A 19,422-nucleotide genomic window follows, 5' to 3' on the forward strand; every position below is an offset into this window, starting at 1 on the left:
ACCATGAGGTTTGTATGAAAAATATCATAGATGAGATAGTCCATTTTCTGACAACTTTTATTTCCTTAGACTAAGCCAATTCAATCTCTTACCTCTCGCCCTCCTAAGTAGTTTTTGTCACATCTTATTCCATCTTGTGTTGTGAGTTTGTGGTTAAAATGACAAGATTATATTTATTTTTGGTATGTTCCTTCCCTTTATCTTTAATGTTATACTTGAGTGTTTTCTAACCTGTTCTGATGGATAGCTGAACTTTTCTGATTTTTTCTACCTATTTATCTCCTTACTCATGGCTTTGTAATGCCTTTCTTCTTTTTTTTTTCAGATATGAGGGCCTTCTTGAGGATTTCTTGTAGGGGGACTCTTGTGGTGATGAACTCCCTTAGCTTTCGTTTATCTGGGAAAGTTTTTATTTCTCCATCACATCTGAAGGGTATTTTCACTGGATAGAGTATTCTTGGCTGAAAGATTTTGTCTTTCAAAGATTTGAATATATCATTCCACTCTCTCCTAGCCTGTAAGGTTTCTGCTGAGAAATTAGCTGAAAGCCTGATAGAGGTTACTTTGTAAGTTATTTTCTTCTGCCTTGCTGCCATTAGTATTTTTTCCTTGTCATTCACTTTTGCTAGCTTCACTACTATATGCCCTGTAGTATATCTTTTTACGTTGATATAGTTAGGAGATCTGTTGGTCTCTTTCACTTGCATTCCCAGCTCTTTCTCCAGGTTTGGAAAGCTCTCTGCTATTGGTTCTTTGAGCAAGCTTTCTGCTCCATTATCCTTCTCTTCTCCCTCTTGAATAACTGTAATCTTTATGTTGCACTTACTAATTGAGTTGGGTGTTTCTCAGGGAATTTCTTCATTTCTGTTTAGTCTTAGTCCTCTCTCCTTCTCCATCTGAGCATTTCTATATTTCTGTCCTCAATATTGATAATTTTTTCCTCTATTATATCAGCTCTATTGTTCATGGAATCCATATTCTTCTTTATCCCATACATTGTGTTTTTCATCACCAACATTCCTGATTGGTTTTTCATTATAGTTTCAATCTCCTTTGTGAAGTAGGTCCTGAATTCATTGAACAGTAGACCTCCTGTCTATCTGCATTTTCTTGTAACTCATTGAATTTTTTTATGATAGGTGTTTTGAATTCTCTGTCATTTAGATTAGAGATTTCTGTGTCTTCAGGAATGATTTCTGGGTACTTGTCATTTTTCTTCTCGTCTGAAGATTTAATATATTTTTTCATACTGCTAGACAGCGTGGGTTTGTGCTTCTGCATTGTGATAGTATTTGATCACTGCTTCCACCTGTTGCCACTGGGTGGGGGTCAAGAGCTGCATACTCTGAGTCCACCGCCATCCACATCTGAGCTCCCAGGTGCCAAACTGGGGTGCCAGCCTGGGGGGAGGAGCACTTTCTTTCTCCTGCATGATCTTGGGGGATTCTCATTCTGCCCTTGCTATCTGCTCTCCTGGGATATTAGCTTGATGAAGACACACCCACCATAGCTAGCGCTTCTGTGTGGGGCTTTCCCTTGGGCTCTGAGGGACCTCAGAGAGCAATGGTGTTTCCATAGAGTGCTACCCTCTCCCCCCATCCTCTTGGAGCCACACACAATCCCTAGGTTGCCACCCTTTGGGAAGGAAGAGAAGATTTCTCTTACCTTGTTCCACTTCCTTGGGGGATGGGTCTCCAGCACCCCCACATTCTAATGTATGGCTGTGTGAGTCTCTCAGATGTCTTTTGTGTTTTGTGGATGTCCTCTGTTCGAATATGAATATTCTTTTCATTATATCTTAGAAGGGAGAGTTTACAAGAGCTCACTCCATGATGATGCTGATGTCATTCCTCCCTATTGTCTTTGTTCTCCATTAGAGTGTAAGCTCCAGGGGAGCAGGGACTTTTGTCTGTTTTGTTTATTGTTTACCCTAGCACCTAAAATTGTTCCTGGCACACACTATGTGCCATTTATTCATTCAATCACTCAAAAATTCTAGGAAGTTAATATAATTATTCTCACTTTACAGAAAAGGAAACTTGAAGATCAGAAATGTTAGATTCACACAGGGAATAAATGGGATAACCATGTTTCAAATTCAGATATCTGAATCTGAAGTCTTCCTGTACTTTTACTAAACCATTCATCATCTACTAGGAATTTTCTGTCACGTGATCATAGGTTACCTGGGAATATTTGAGTGGTAATGGTTAGGTGTATTTTAAAAAGGCATCGTCATAGTAATTGCTGTTTGATTAAGTCTGTGATTGGAATAATAAAATCTGTATTTGCTTCTGTGGAAGTTCTTTCTATCTTAAAATGCAACTGTTCTTCAAAACAGCATTAATATGCACATTTGTTTAATTTGCATATGATTTACATATTGATCAATTCATTTTGCACTTCAAGTATCAGGGAAAATGTTCACGTCATTAAATGGTATAACCAAAACAGTCTTTTGAACATATGTGCTGCAAAACAACAGATAATTTAACCTATTGTATGTATCTTTTTAAATGCATGAATTTTTAAATGTCCCTACACATAACATGCAAGACTCTTTACTTAGAATTACCATACATATTACTTGATTTATTTGGTTTTCTTCAACTTCCAATTAATTTAACTTGTCTTGAGACCTAGAAACTGTATAGCAGGTAAGGGAAGAAGTTAACTAGAGGCTGACAAGAGAAAAGTAATTAAAACAAAGGAAGAGAAATAAATAGGTATAGGGCAACAGAGAGCTGAGGAGGTTGAGGAGAAAACAGAGAGAACATTTGAGGAGACTGAAGAAGAGATAGAGAAGATCCTGAGAGCATTCAGGTAACTGAGGATGGGAGTCATTGGAATGACGAAGAGATATTCTGGAATGCTGAGAAAGGCCCTTCCTTCCTTGTACCTCCGATCACCAATATTATCCCAAACTAATATATGCATTTTTTATATACTCTATGCTATGCTAGGTGCTGTGCTAGCCACTTTATATGTATTATCTTCATGCGTCCTGTATTCTCACACAAGATACCTGAAAAATTATATATTACATATGTCTCCTCATTATACAGATGATTAATAATGATGATAATGGTGGTGGTGGATAAAATGTACTTAATGGGCTTAGTACCTGTCAGGTACTATGTTCATTATAATCAATCCAGTGATATTGGTACCCTTAGATACATAGATGAAAAAATTGAGTTAAGCAAACTTGTCTAAGATCATACAGTGAGTGAGTGGTAGAATGAGAATCTTAAGACAGATCTGATTCCAAATTCCTGTTCTTACCATCAAGTCACACATACTTGGTAGGAATGAACCTACTTGTATCTCTCAGAGCCCTGCCACTTACATATCTTGGCCAATTTGTGTGTGTGCTTTAGGTCATGGGCTGGTAGTAAAACAGCAAGATTGGCAGAGTCTTTATACACACATACATGCATGCATACACACACACACGCACACAAATACCTGTATAGATATTCATTATATACTTCCCTGTGATAATCCCAAAGCTTCAAGAGTACTCAATATTGCTCTCCCATTGTAAATCTCAGAGACCATTTATTTAGATTCTTCTCGTACTACTCATAGCCTTTCTATAAGAATGGTACTTGAGCTGGTGGATAAGTAGAGCTACGGAAAAGTTCTCTGACCTTCATAGTGCTCTAGACAGGGGCATTTGTGTATGGCCATGTGTAGTAAAGTGGGTTTGAGAGCAACAGATGAGCTATTCATTTCCTGCTTGTGGTAGTTAGGAATGTCTAGAACTTATCTCTTTGAAGCCACCTGCTCCAATAGTCAAAGTATGGGTTCTGCCCTCATACCCCAAACCTTGTTCACTGAGAAGATACAGTAAAATAATGTGAAGATTGTTGACTTTGAATCCTTATTCATCATGCATTATTTGGTGACCTTGGACAATTTACTTAACTTGTAGGAACCTCAGTTTTAATGTCTATAAAGTAGAGATAATAATATCTACCAAGCAGGGTTGTTATGAGAAGTAGAGATAATTCATATTAAGCCTTTAACATGGTGCCATGTTTATAGTAGAAACTCAGTAAGTGTAAGTCATCCTTATTATTGGAAGGTTAGATGTCCTGATTTTTATAGTCCCCCTCAACCTCATAATGCTGAGACTGGGAGTCTAGGAAGATGATAGGGAAAGGAAGAGATGACATGGTACACTCATACCCTGCTGGTGGCAGTGTAAATTTTTATAACCATTTCAGAATATGGTAGGTGAAAGTAGCCATAAAAATGTCTAAGCCCCAGTGACCCAGGAATATCATTTCTGGAAATTTATCTTTAGGAATAATTTAACATAAGAAGAGAGTTGTAAGAATAAAACTGTCCATATAGCAATGTTTATTACAACATTATCTATAATAGTAAAAAATTAGAAACCTCTAGGGGAGTGACTAAGTAAATTATGATGCATCAAATGAGGATTTTATTAGGAATAATGAAGATTAGATCAGGGAAATGTATTTGTTATGTAATGTTAAGTGAAAAATAAAAATGATATACACACTTTAGTTAGACTGTGAAGTAATACGTATATTGAGTAAGCCTAAAAAAGGAATGCAAAAAAATGGAGATGTTTTGTGGCATAATAGGATTAAAAAGGCAATGTTTTTTTTAAAAACTAATTTGTTTAAAAATAAAATCCATTTGTTGATAGAATAAATGTTGATGGAATGCCTACCATTTCCTAAGTACTGTTTTAGATACAATGAATACGTCAGTGAACAAAACAGGCAAAAAAGTTGAAAATTTATACCTGGTGTTGTCAGAGTACTTTGCAAATTTTTCAAAGTACTATTATATCCAAATTAGCATTTGAATTTTCAATTAAAATTTTTAAAATTATGCAATATTAAGTACATACAGAGAAACGTGGAAAACAACACAATATTCATCGATGTACTTAGGACACAGAGCTAACCCATGTTAATACTTTTTGTTGTTGTTGTTGTTAGGAAGATTGGCCCTAAGCTAACATCTGTGCCAATCTTCCTCCACTTTATATGGGATGCTGCCACAGCATTGCTTGATGAGTGGTGCTAGGTCTGTGCCTGGGATTTGAACCTGTGAACCCTGGGTCTCCAAAGCAGAGTGGGGGAACTTAACCACTAAGCCACCTGGCAGGCCCCATGTTAATATTTTTGATTTCCTTTCCAACCCCACTTCTAGGAAACAAAACAACCACAGAAAAAGCTGAATCCTCTCATCCCTTTCACTTTCTTTCTTACCCAAAGATAATCTAGTCTTAATGTAGTTATATATCATGTCTATCCATTTTTATTTTTTCTACATACATTTATGACCATAAACAAAATGTGATATTATTTTGTATGTTTTAAAACTTTACGTAAATGTGGCATTTATCCTTATGGGATAATTTCTATTTCATTCATTTTTACTGCTACATATTATTGCAATGAATGACTGAACAGTTTATTTATCCCTGTGCTGATTGTTTTCAATTCTTGCTATGACAAACAATTCTTCAATGAACATTCTTATGTACATCTTCTTGTGAAATTGTTCCAGAATTTCTAGATTTTATACATAAAAGTGAAATTACCAGCTGGTGGATGTGTGCATCTTCAACTTTAAAGCATGTTGCCTAGGTACCTTCCCAAGTGGTTGTAATAATTGACACTCCTAGCAGCAGTGTATGTTTCCCCACATCCTTACCAATACTTAAACAATTTTTCCTGTCTGATACATGTGACATGATATCCTCCTTTTTGTTTTAATCGTTTAATCTGTCTTGGGCTTGGGACAAAATAAAGATAGAGTCTGCTCCTGAGTCTAGTATGAGTTGTTGGTGAAGGAGCCTTTTCCTAGGCAGACAGAAGGCCTCGTCCTGGTAGCCACTAATAAACAGTGGAGAGCACTTTGAAAGAGGATTATTATTGACAGTAATTTCAGTAGAGGCTCATGCCATGCTAATTTAAGGTATATGGACATCCTAATATGTGCCTAATGAGGTTATGGTTATTAAATGCAATGTCAGGCATCTGATTCATAACAGGAGCTTAGTTAGTGTCGCTTCCTTTGCTTTTCCAATTAAAAAAGCGCTCAGGGTAATACGCTAAATAGCTTTCTCATGTTCTTAGGTCAGTGGTCTCCAACTTTGGCATGCATCAGAACCACCTGGAGGGTTTGTTAAGGCACAAGCTGCTGATTCAGTAGATCCCGTGTGAAGCCTGAGAGTTTGCATTTCTTACAAGTCCTCATGTGATGTTGCTCTTGCTGCTGGTCAGGGAACCATACTTTGCGAACTACTATTCCATAGGTATCAGCAAAAATTTTATGTCACTAGAACATGGGGTGGGAGGATGAATGTTGTCAGGGTACACTGATCATTCCACTGATCAATTCACTGATATTCCTCTCTATTTAATATTGAGACTCCTCTGAATGCCCCTAAGCTTTATTTAGGTGACAATTCATTTAGCAGTGGGACAGTGTTCTACCTTCCTTCTTTACTCAGCGTATTTGTGTGATGATTCATGAAATCACAAAAGGATTAAACTTTTTTGCTTCTTTCTGCCTGTCTAACTCTGATTACAAATGAGCTAAAATAAGCAGGTCAAGATTTAGGGCAGTTTTCACTGATAGGGAGCTGCTTGCACGGGGAGCCATCTAGAGGAATGGGCAGGGGTTGCAAGGTATTCTTATTTTAATTTAAGATCATCCACCTTGCTCTCTTTTCCACCATTTTACCTTCTCATCAATGTCTTCAAACTCAGATATTCAGTGATCTGCTTTCTTTGAACCCTTATCTAGAATTATTCTCCGCTTAAATTCAGGAACTAAAAAACTGTGCGAAAGTGAAGACGAAATTCTGCCCACTTAAGCAGGTGCAAATTTTAGACCATTTCTTCCTATGTTTTCTATTTATAATTTTTTTATTCATAATAATATATTTGCAATATATGTTCACATATGTAGAAAATATATTCGTAAGCATATACTTGCTAGGAAGTATTTTTTTATGGACGTTAGGTACACGTTATTCATTTGGGAGTTCTGTATAGGGCGCATTTCAAGTAAAACATTACAGGTTTGTAACACAAAAATAAAGTCAGTGTTATGGCATGATATCAGGTGTTGTCAGAAATAGAAGATAGAAAAGATTTCTAACATTGCAAAAAGCACTGCACAAAGATAGAGTTTTGTATACTTTGCCCATAAAATCTTTGAGGGCAAAGGCTGTCTTTCTTATTTTCTCCAGTTTTATTGAGATACAGTTGACACATAACATTGTATTAGTTTAAGGTGTGCAACATAATGATATGCATATATTGCAAAATGATCAAGATAATATGTGTGTGTATATATATATATATATATATATATATATATATATGTCTCACTACTTCTTTATCCATTCATCCTTCAATGAACACTTAGTTTGTTTCCATGTCTTGGCTATTTTAATAATGCTGCAATGAACATGGGGGTGCAGATATCTTTTCAAGATAGTGATTTCACTTCCTTTGGATATGTACCCAGAAGTGGGATTGCTGAATCATGTGGTAGTTTTATTTTTAATTCTTTAAATCTCCATACTGTTTTCCATAGAGGCTGCATCAATTTGTATTCCCACCAACAGTGGACAAGGGTTCCCTTTTCTCCATACCCTTGCCAACTCTTGCTATTTTTTGTCTTTTTGACAATGCCATTCTAACAGGTGTGAGGTGATATTTCATTGTGGTTTCAATTTGCTTTGTGCTTCTTATTTTTGAATGACCTCAAATAAAGATAATCCCTCATATAGACCAAGTGTTAAATAAATGAATGAAAAATAATGGTAAGGAGTGTTAGAGTAGTACAATGAAAAGACCAAGGCTTTGCAGTCCATCAGATATTATTTTAAATCCTAATTTTACTTTCTGGATGTCCTTGGACAAATTTCTTCATCTTTCTGAATACTATTTTTCTGGTTTGTTAGACAAAGACTGGATTCTATTCCCTGTCTGAGATCTTTGTGGTAAAATTTAAATGAAACACAGTGACTGGCACTCAAATAATATTGGTTCCCCCCCACTCCAACCCTGCTTGTTTCCTGACAAAAAATATAATAAAGTTATTGGTAAATCTATGGCTAATATGACCTGTCTTTTCAGACTCCCTTTTACAATTATTAATTACCGATTCCCTTACAGGAGTCCTGTAAAGATCATCCATATTTTACAGAAATAATGAGAAAACTGAGCTGAAAGATACTGAGTAACTGCCTTAGGGTAAGTCAGTGGAGCAAAAACCGAGAGTTGGATTTCCGAGTTCAGAGTTCCTGCTCCCCCTTGTCTTCTTTCTTCTCAGGCTGTGCAGCCAAACTGTAATTCTTGATTCTGTTTTAGCAGCAAAGATGACTTGGGGGCCTAGAGAAATTTAAGGTCTTTTGAGTTTTTGTTATTCAATTTTATATTTTTCCCATGTAAATGGGAGAAGAGGTGACCAGACATCAGTGTAGATCATTCTTTACTATGACTTACATAATCACCTTATTATCATATATATATTCACTGATTAGATAGCATTAACAATATATTCAATGTAATAGCCTTTGAAACAGATGGCTGCTTCCCAGATTTTAGTGCTGAAAAACTGAATGTACCAGGACAAATCATTACATATTAATAATAGCAGCAGTAATAAATATAGCATTTATTGTAGAACTCTAAGGTATAGGTTATTGAGCTAAGCTCTTTATATGCATTGTATAAATTGCTCCCCAATTATATATCCCTCTGAAGAAAATGTTATTTTCCTCGTTTTATACGTGAGGAGCCAGAGCCTTCGAAAGTTTAAATAAGTTACCTAAATTTGCACCTGTCAAAAAGCCAACTCAGAAGGAGTAGAATGTAGCCTGGCCACTTCCAGAGGTGAAGCTCTAAACACTAACCTTATAAATATTTATTGAGTGTCATCTATAGGTCAGACCCTGAGGATAGAGGAATTACTGAAACGAAAAGACCCTGCCCTCTGGGAGTTGAAATCTGTCTCTAAATACAGAATAAATAGCCCAGAGTGAATATAAGACAAAATTTCCTGAATAACGTTCCACAGAACAAGGATGTCTTTAGAGGTTTTGTTTTTGTTTTTAAAATGGAAAAGCAATCCAAACTCTAATAAGTTTAGGAAACTTTGCCTCCTAAATCCCTGTCTTACAGATGTACATTACATATTATTGGATTAAAGTCAATAAAAATCATGCTATTTAAAAATCAGCATTTTCCAAACTTATTTGATGGACAAACTTTCTTTTCCAAGTTATTTCTGTTAATACCCTCAGGACACCAGTATTCTCTGGAATATAGTTTAAGAAATGCTGGGCTAGAGAAATTCTTTAATATTTAAACCTTTTATTTTCTTCTGAGAAAAGACTATAATCCTTGGTATTCGTGTTTTTCTAGCACTCCAAACTCATACAGTGTATATTAGAGCAGCTCAACAATGAGTTTATAGTCTCTATTTATTCCTCCAAAAAATATTTGTTATGCATCTTATGATTAACAGGCCTCCATGCTCATTCCTAACACTTGCCTCTGTTCCCATCATAGCTATCTTTTTTGAAAGTGCCACTCTCTTCCTTACTTCACCATCCATTTTTTCCATGATATGCTCGTTTCTGCCTTGTGCCTGCCAGGTCCAGCTATGTGGTAGGGGCAAAATGGAAGAAGTTGTGAAGGTTTACAAGATTATCCAACAGGCAAAGAAAATTGCAAGGAATTTCTAAAATTGGGAACAAGAATAGGGAAGAGAAGAACTGTTTACCTTGAAGGTTGTCTGTAAACAAATAGCAGAAAAGGCAAAAGTTTATCCAGGTGGGAAAAGATCTATCTTAGGGGACAGGGGTTGGGAAGTGGGCTGTGGTGAGCAGTTAACCTTTTTCTTTGTTTAGCTTTATGGAGTTCTCAGAATAGATTTGGAGTTCAAACTTTTAGTTTGGAAAAACTAAGAGGAATGATTTGTTTTCCTTATCATATCTGATCAAACATTATCTGTCAGTCTGTTATTTTCAGAGTAAAAACTGCTATTTGCAATGGTTACTTAATTATATTAGAAATATTTCCACCATCCTCTATAAAAGCCTCCCTGAAATTATAGATTTTGGAAATATCTAATACTATTTATTTCCAGACAAATGTGTTTATTATTTTCTGCAAAAAGATGTGTCCCTCAAGCTGTGTGTATTCTACTTTATAAAGAATGTAAAATGCTAAATCAGCACCTGGTAAGGGCTGAAGTAAAAGTTTGCCCCTTTCCCATTATACCCTACATGACAGATAAATAAATTTATTTATTACATAAGCCTATGCAAGTTGTTGTAGAGAAGTCCATAGCCACGGGAAGCCCGGAAAAGCCACTCGACTTCAGGAAGAACCTGAAGTTTGTTCTATGTAAAAAGCAATTATTTTTATTGCCTTTAAGGTGGACTTTAACTCAGGAGATCACAACGTTTGCTGCTTCTGGACCTGAACCAATCTTCCACTATCTTAGTTTGATTTCATAACAACCCACTAAGGTAAAAATAATTAGTCCTGTGTTAAAGGTGAGAAAAGTAAGTCTCAGAGAAGCTAAATAACCTACTAAGGAGGTGATACTCTCCATATGTAAACCCGGTGTGATTTAAGTCACTTTCTTATAGGATGTGTGTAAATACCTAGAGCAGCGCCTGGCATGTGGTAAGGGTGAGAAACATTCTACTGAAGGAAAGCTCAGACTTTGAACTGGTGTTGGCTTTCTGCTGCCTGGGCCCACTGACATTAGCTCAGTAAAGCCCGGTAGCTTCAACTTGCTGGGAAAGAGAAAGGGTGGGGGCAGGGGGCACTCTGTGGCATAGAGGAAAATCAATCACAATGTCTTTCATTTTTTTTTTCCTTTAGATTCACTAAACACAGAAGGCTTTCAATTATCTTCTCTGGGAATGTGAGTTCAATGAGAGCAAGTTTATAGTATCCTTCTATAGTACATTTTGAAAAATAAGATTTTTGATCATTAAAAAGCATAGTTCAGCATTCCAATTAAGTAAAATATATGCCTTATTTTCACCATACAGTTCTTGTGCTTCATCTTAGGTGATATTCCCTAGCACAGATGCGGCTTTGGAATACAGACAGTAAAAGCTGGTGGAAGCTGCTGAAGGAAGTTGCTATTAGCAGTTTAATCACTTTAGTTAAATGCTGTAGATATAATCCAAAGTTGGGGGAAATTGCTTTCTGTAGTGCGGGACTTAGCAGTTTTGTAAGCTTAAGAAATTTTCTCTCAGCAGAGTATTTGGATTACAATCTTAGGTCTGTAAATAACATAAATAATACAGTCAAGTACAGTGATTCATAAGTAGAATCAGTATATATCATTGATTTCACAATGTATGATTACTTATTTATGTTGCTTTTCAGGCCTAAGAATTGTTGCATTATCTAGTGAGAATAAAAAGTTGTTTAGTGTCATTATGTTCACTTTTCTGCTGTATTTTGCTATAATCATTGGCCACCATCCTCTACCCTGCCTCGCTTTGACTGTGGATTTCCATTTCATGCTGTAGTTAAGTTCATAACCATTTTTAAGAACAGTAATGCCACTCCTAGCCTTCTGGAAGAACCAGGTTTTTGTTTGTTCTACTACAAAAACCTTCAACCAGGCTTTTGTTTGTTCTTTTTATTACCTGTAAAATGAACTTTAACCCAGAAGACTAAAAAGATTTGCTGTTTCAGAATCTAAATCAATCTTACAGAACCTAAGTATCACAATTAGTTCAGCGCATGGTATTAGACTGGTGCTGACCAGAGGTTTAAGTTTCTGATACAAACAAACTCATTTCATTTGACTTCTCCCTCTGAGTTGTCCCTGGAGTTCTTGTTTTTAATAAAGTTCCTAACTGTGAGCTTAAAACAGGCAAACAAGAAAAAAGAAAGAAAGAAAGGAGAAAGGAAGAATCCAGAATTCCTCTTTATGCATGGGATAGCAAATTCATGGTGTGTTGTCGTTACTTCTCCTGAGCCTATGGCAGATATTGTTCAACCACAGCACTTTTTTCCAACGATCCTTGGAAATTTTGAAAAGTACCTGGCATTTAAGAGGTACTTAATGAATTGTTGAATGAGCTTATGCTCTGTTTCCTGAACTTAATTGCAAGCTCTCTGAGAGCAAGAAGTCACTATGTGTGCTTCATTAGGTGCAGCACATCCAATGAAACTGCACTTTAAAACAGTTAAGCTGTTTTTTTCCCTTAGAACAAACTTAATTGCATTTGTGTTTGTCTTCCATTTAGACATTGGAAGGGGCTGGATTATGAAATGAGGTAAAGGCAGCTAGAAATGCAGAGTATAGACCTTTATTAGGCAGTGTTGAGTTAGTAGAACAGTAAACTGTCAAAGACCCAAAGCAGCGGCAGGAAGAAGGGTCATTTTTTACTCTCTTTTTATATTTTTCACTGTGAAGTGGGGAGAGCACAGGCTTTTGAGTCAGTTTAAATTCGTGACTTTTTTTACTTACTGTGTGATCTTGAATGAGATTTTTAAATTGTTAAATACACCCTTACACATTTTTTAAAGATTAAAAGTAGAAATGGTCATCATCTCAGTTTTTTTGTTTTTTGAGGAAGATCAGTCCTGAGCTAACTGCTGCCAATCCTCCTCTTTTTTTGCTGAGGAAGACTGGCCCTAAGCTAACATCCGTGCCCATTTTCCTCTACTTTATATGTGGGACGCCTACCACAGCATGGCGTGCCAGGCGGTGCCATGTCCACACCCAGGATCTGAACTGGCAAACCCTGGGCCACCCAGAAGTGGAACGTGCAAACTTAACCGCTGTGCCACCGGGCCGGCCCCTCAGTTTATTTTTGAGGAAAATCAAATGATGTGTCATAGGTAACACATTCCTGTCAGTTTTTCACTATTCACTGAAGACGTTGGAGGAGGGGATGAATAGATAAGCAGCAGCTATTTGAAATAGATAACATATAAATAACATAAAATAGAAAAACACCTATGCCCCAAACTTGTCTCATCTCTGGCTTATCATTTTTAAATGATCTAAAATGCCTCTATGTCTCCTTGTTCTGTCAGTCTCTACAGATTTGAAAGCAAATATGGACATCTGTGTTGCTTTGGTATTCAGAAACATCAGAATTCTGCATCTGTGCAACTCCTGGAAATGCATTCTCAAAGAAAGAAAGTTTCCTTAGGAGATATGTTACTTCATTGCCCCTTTTTGGTTCTTTGAAATGTACTATGAAATACTTCCTTTTTCAATATTGGGGAGGGGAGAGGACAGGGGAAGGGGAGGGAGGGAAGGGAGAGACAGAGAGAAAAAAAAAGAGAGAAACTGCTTCCTTTGATTAATGATGTGATTTTCAAGAGCTCAAGGGCTCTTAAATTTTTCAGTTTTTGAGGTTGGGAAATGCTGAAAGTTTTATTCATAACTATATTGCTATTTGTTGCAAATGTTCTTGTATTTCATTGAGAGCTAATTTTTGAAGTAAAGCCAGGCTAAATATTGTTTTATAATTTGAAAAGCAAAGTTGTTCTAAGGGAAAGTTCAGTTGGTTTTCTCCAAAATCTGGATATGAGCTAATTAATACGTTTACTTATTACCAGGTTCCTCTCATTTTTGCGATTACACAGGCTGTGGTCAGAGCACCCCAGCATTGGAATCATACCAGCTTCATCCTCCTGACCCAGCTTAATGCTACAAGTATGAAAAGTGAAGCCAAGTACTTTGCATATTGGAGTCACTTGGGACTTGTGTGGGAAGGCTTTTGTTTTGCCTGATTTCACAAGGTGACGAGAGTTCACTTCTCAGATGGAAGATAAACTTAGATAAATTAACCGAATACCGTTTTCCGCTGTTTCCCACCTCAATCTCAACCCTTTTCCTTTTAGATTGGCTTCTGCCTGTTCCTTTGAGTTCCTCCATCTGCCAAACAAAAAGTAGACGAGATCTGCTTTTAAAATTTTATTTAGGCAGGGTGGGAATGCTGTACCCTTGAAAAGGAGAGCCCCTGCATTTTCGCTCCATGAAGAAGATATGATCCATTTCACAGAGTAGTTAAGCTTCACTCCTGCTTGCCTCCTCTTACCAGGGCAGGGAATGGTGCTATTAATGAAAGGAAGCAGTGGTCGAGAGCTCTGGAGAGAGACAGACCTGGATTTAAATGCAGCTTCTACCACTTCCTAGCCATGTGACAGTGGACTTTCCCTCTCTGAGTCCCAGTGCACTCATCTGTAAAATGGAGATGATAAGGAGGAATAAGGAATATATTTTATATATATATATTTAGTAAGCATAATACCTGACACATAAAAAAGTACTCAATACATGATGGTAATTAACGTTTGATATTTGCACATTATATATAATGTCATGTTTTTCACTGATACTTTCTATGTGATTAGCAGTTACTCAACTTAATTACAAGCTTCTGTCATGCAACATTGATGAGTTAGCCTCAAATCTTTTCTTTGGACTTATATCATAAATTAAAGAAACATACATTCTGATTCCTTTTTTTTTTGGTGAGAGATTGGCCTTGAGCTAACATCTGTTGCCAATCTTCCTCTTTTTTTCTTGAGGAAGATTATCTCTGAGCTAACATCTGTGCCAATCTTTCTCTATTTTGTATGTGGGATGCTGCCACAGTGTGGCATGATGAGTGGTGTGTAGGTCCACACCCAGGATCTGAACCTGCAAACCCCAGGCTGCTGAAGTGGAACACGTGAACTTAACCACTACACAACCGAGCTGGCCCCTACATTGTGATTCTTAATGTAGACCTGAATTATGATATCCTATTCTATTTATTTGTAAATATATGTTTCAAGTTTTAGTAAAGAAAATGTGATCACTTTTCACATAAAGTAATAATGACATACAATATTTTATATACCTTTTGAATTAACTAGCACTTATTGAGAGCCTTTTCTGTGGTAAGTACATGACGTGTGATTCCTCTTCATCCTCAACAACTCTTTGAAAGGAAGGATCATTATTAACTTTTGGACTGGAGAGGAAACTAGGGTTCAGAGGGGTTTAATAATGACCAAGGTCAACTAGTCCTAAGTAGCTAAAACAGGATTAAAACAGAGGCCTGTTTAGCAGCTAAACTCATGGTCTTTCCACTAGCCATGCTGCCTCTCTGAATCTAAGAATAATGTAAAAGCGACTTTACAACTCATGATTGTTTCCATCAGCACAGACAGGGTTATCCCAAATTGTAATGGTTTATAACAGCAAGATATATTTCTCATTTATGTTACATGTCCATTATGGGTCATTGTTCTTGGACCCAGGCTGATGGAACAGCCCCTATATTACAATATGAATGTCTTAAGGCAGAGAGAAAAATAGAAAAGATGAGACTGAAACTATATGATAAGTCTTAAAGCTTCTAGTCAGAAGTGACAGATGTCACTTCTACTCACGTTCTATTGATCAAAACAAATCACATGGCCCAGCCCATTGTGAGTGGGGCGGGGAGGTGTATTCCCCATGCAGGAAGGGCAGCGAGTATTTAGGAATAGTAATAAACCTATGATAATATTGTATGTGATTTATGTATTTTCCTTGTCTAATTTTTTTTTTACCCAGGCATATATAAAAATGTGTTTGTATTCTCTGAAGCACATACCACTGATGGTGGTAGGAGGTAGGTAGGAGGGCTCAGTAGAAGAGACAATCAGCTGGAGATTCACCATTGATTTGGCGTATCTAATGCACTGTGGTATTATTGGGAATTGATACTAAGGCATTTGTGTTGGCAGCATCAGTACATGGGGACTGCCCTACTATTTGCCCAGAGCATGTTTCCACTGCTGTAAATCATCTTTTCAGCACACCAATACATAGCAGTTTGATAAATGATTATTTTGCATTTTTACAGTAGCCAATGGAGCTGAAATTGTGGTTCTGAGATGATGTACTGAGCTAGAATTGCATTTTCATTTTCAAACAGGCTAATGGTATGGAGGTGATTTTATTGTGTTTTAGCTTTGGCATCTCACCCTCTTTATTCCTCCTCACTGCTTCCATCATAGAAGAACTCCTTTGGCTTCATTGGCAGATTAAATATGAGAAAATCAATAACAGGAAGATAAGTGTAGGAGTTAACTAGAGAGTAAAATCAGAGAAAAATCTTTGATGTGATTTTTCTACAAGTGCTCTTTTCTTCTACTGCTATTTCTCCCTTTAAAATAGAAAATTCAGTTCATTTCTTTCCACTGTCTCATCAACTCTTCTGGTACTGGTCTTCAACACCTCAAACCTTAAACACAGTAAAAGCCTCCCAGCTTGTCTCCCTGTCCCTAGCAGCTTCCTCCATCCTTAGTCATGAATGATATCAGAAATGACTGGATTGTTTTGAGAACTAAAATTACAGAATACCTCACAGAGCAGAAAGATATAAAATCTTTGCAGCTCCAATGAGAGCCCCATCCCCATCTGTCTTACCTGATGACTTCCATCTCTCATGTCCCTGCTCATCCAGTGCTTTTGGACCTACCCTCATCTTCAGCTTTCTATCCTAACATGGCAAATGGACGTTCAATTTTGCAAACTTCCCCAACCTCCATGTCAAAACTTGTCTATTAGTCTTTTTTTTCTTTTTCTTCATCTCAGTTTTAAACTCTGAAGTATTTAAGGTATATAAGAGCATAAGCGTGGCATATATCTGGATTATGAAGAGTAATAGTGAAATAAATACCTGTGAACCCACCAATGAAAACAAAGGAAATTGGTCTCAGTCTTTGCTTTCAATTTCTGTCAAAGTCTCTAAGTTTGTTTTCTGGCCTGACCCTTTTTTGACCATTTGCATTCAGTTCCAGCCTGGATTGTCATCCCTCCAGTCCCCCTGTCAGCTTCCCTGGTCCCACAGCTTTCCCTTGGTCTCTTGTCTTGGCATGCCACTCTTCCTCAACCCCAAGATGAGGATCACATCTACTATATACAGACTACTCCTTGAGCGATTCTGCTTTGATCAGTCAATACTACATTCCTATGTTCAAAACCTAGCATTGTTTCTCTACTATTGAGTCAAATCTGAACACTCTTTCTAGATTTTAAACCCCTGCATGAAATCACATTTGAAATCCATCTGACATACATAAAAATTATTAGTTTTTCTTAGCTGCTTACTTAGCTGGCTTTCAGTCAAGGTAAATTCCAATTCCTTCCTCTTTATAATTTTAGCCACCTTACCATCTAGCTCATCTTTTTTCCTGCTAACTCTATCATGCCCCCTCTAACATGGTGTGGTAGGAGGAGCAGAGACTTTAACATAAGGAAAATTTAGCTTTGAATCTTGACCCCATCACTCACTAGCTATGTAACTTTAGTCAATTTATTTATCACTCATCATTTATATGATCACTCCCATCTTCCTCATCTGTCAATGGGATTATTAATACTCTGTGGAATTACTGACAGATTAAGCATATAGTTTCTCTAAAAGATGCAAAATATTGTATATAGTCAATAAATTGAGTTTTGTTAATATTCTTCCATCCAGTCTTTCCCTGTTCTACAGAAAAGCCTCGTTAGAAAGTCTTTCTATTTCCATTCTTCATTGAATATTCAGACTTGAACTTTATCATATAGAAAAGGGGAAATATTGAAGGGTTTCGAAGAGGGAACTGGAAATACAAGACTTTCTTTTGGAAAGGTCACTCTGACTGCTACCTGAAGACAGGACCAGAGGAAATTGAGACTGGAGGCAGCTGCAGAAATAGTTCTGATGAGAGAACATGGCACCTTAAAACCATGGCAGTGACAGTGGCAAAGTGCCTCTGCAATCCATTTCTCTACCATGCTATGCCAGCTGAATAAAGCACTATCTCTGGGCCCCTCCCTGGGGCCCAAAATAGCACTGGACTAACTAACTCAAGATAAATGTTAAAGGTAATAAAGGCAAAGAGGTCACAGCTTGGGAGAAATAGTATTTCTCAAACTGAAGGGTTAAGAATAATTTCAAGAGGAAATTGCAATTATTTGTTGCAAGATAGCAGCACAGAACTGCAAGCCATATGATAGGAATGAGTTTGTATTTTTTGCCTCCGAGGGTCTCCTTGTCCCTGTCCTCTCCTTTAACAAGTCTATAGATGCAGAATGACTTCTAGAAGTCAAATATTTGAGCATGTTAGTGAAAGTGAAAATAGAATGCATGCTGAGGACCAAAAATTTTTTTAAAACCCACAAAAAACAAAAACACAAAAGCTAAACACTGAGGATGTGTGCTATACATCAAATCATTAAATGTTTTCCTGGTTGAAGGGATGATAAGCTAAGAGATGAGGGAAGGGATGGAGCATATCTCAGGCAAGGCAGGGTAACAAAGCAGCATTTAGAGGGAATTAAAGAAGGGAAAGAAAACATTCTGTGACTGACTGATGACGAAAGTGAACAGGTGAGGCAGGGTATATGTCTATGAAAAAGACAGTAATTGGAACACTTTATGAACCAACACAATTTTGCATCCTGCTGGTTTATAATGTGATTTGAAATAATAAGGATGCTGAACAGAAGTTGCTGAAATCACCTGCTAATCCAAACAGACTAAACTGTGAGGATATCTTTGGATGAGATGGTTGCCCTCAGTAATTATAGGAGCTGAAATGAGTCTGACAGGCAGAAGAGAAATAGCAATATAAACAGCAGCAGGAGTCAATGAACACACCTTTATCACAGTTTACTGCATTCCTGGATTTAATTGCTTTCGTTTTTTTGGTGGCTTTTTAAATAGCCTATTTCTCAGAGATGGTGACTCTTTCAGAAGAAACAGTTTAGTTGAAAAGGGTTGCATCAGGTCAAGAGCTCTATGGGAAAGGTCCAATGTCCTTACAGTTTCCAGAAGCCTCCCAAGAGTGTGTTTAGTTTGTCAGCTCAGGTCTTAGGAATTGGAAGGGGCAGTACATTCTGTCTATGTTCACTTCCTCATTGTACAAATATGAATACAATAAGGGGATCTTGTCACAAGACTTTCACTGCGTGAATATCAAGTTGGGATTCAAACTCAGGTCTCCTGCCTCTTGGACCTGAAGTCCAGTGAACTGTGTGCTACATCACACTGTCCCTTTGTGGACATTCAAAGACCATACAACACTGTGCTTAGAGCTTGAGCACATGATGCCCCACCAAAGATTGTTTCTTATTGGAGACTGTCTCTCAGGAGATTAAACTGTGATGAATAAGTGATTAAGTAAGTTAATTTATAGGCTTTAAAGAGTATTTCTCACACCCACGTTGATTTTTTCTTACAGTTCTAAAGGTTCCAAATGTCATGAGCCCACAATCAAGGTCACTTTAGGTAGAAGCATCGTGTCTGGTGGAGAACAAATGCCTGAATCCCTATAATATGGGAGGTGTGGTTGAGGGGGAGGCTGCCTGCTGACAAGAGAGCCCTTGTAT

At 37.2% G+C, this 19,422-nt stretch overlaps 1 protein-coding gene and 1 long non-coding RNA gene across 27 annotated transcripts in view; both read left to right on the plus strand.

The window, feature by feature from the left end:
• The window catches only part of DLG2 (discs large MAGUK scaffold protein 2), a 1,822,408-nt gene that overhangs the window by 635,540 nt on the left and 1,167,446 nt on the right, over positions 1 to 19,422 (plus strand). The gene's annotated exons all lie outside the window — the stretch shown is intronic.
• LOC139084168 (uncharacterized) lies at positions 10,448 to 11,045 on the plus strand. Its single transcript, XR_011541534.1, has 2 exons — positions 10,448 to 10,546; positions 10,908 to 11,045. It is a non-coding gene; the product is annotated as an uncharacterized lncRNA (long non-coding RNA).

Source organism: Equus przewalskii, chromosome 6 (genome assembly GCF_037783145.1).
Source record: "Equus przewalskii isolate Varuska chromosome 6, EquPr2, whole genome shotgun sequence".
Lineage (NCBI taxonomy): Eukaryota > Metazoa > Chordata > Mammalia > Perissodactyla > Equidae > Equus > Equus przewalskii.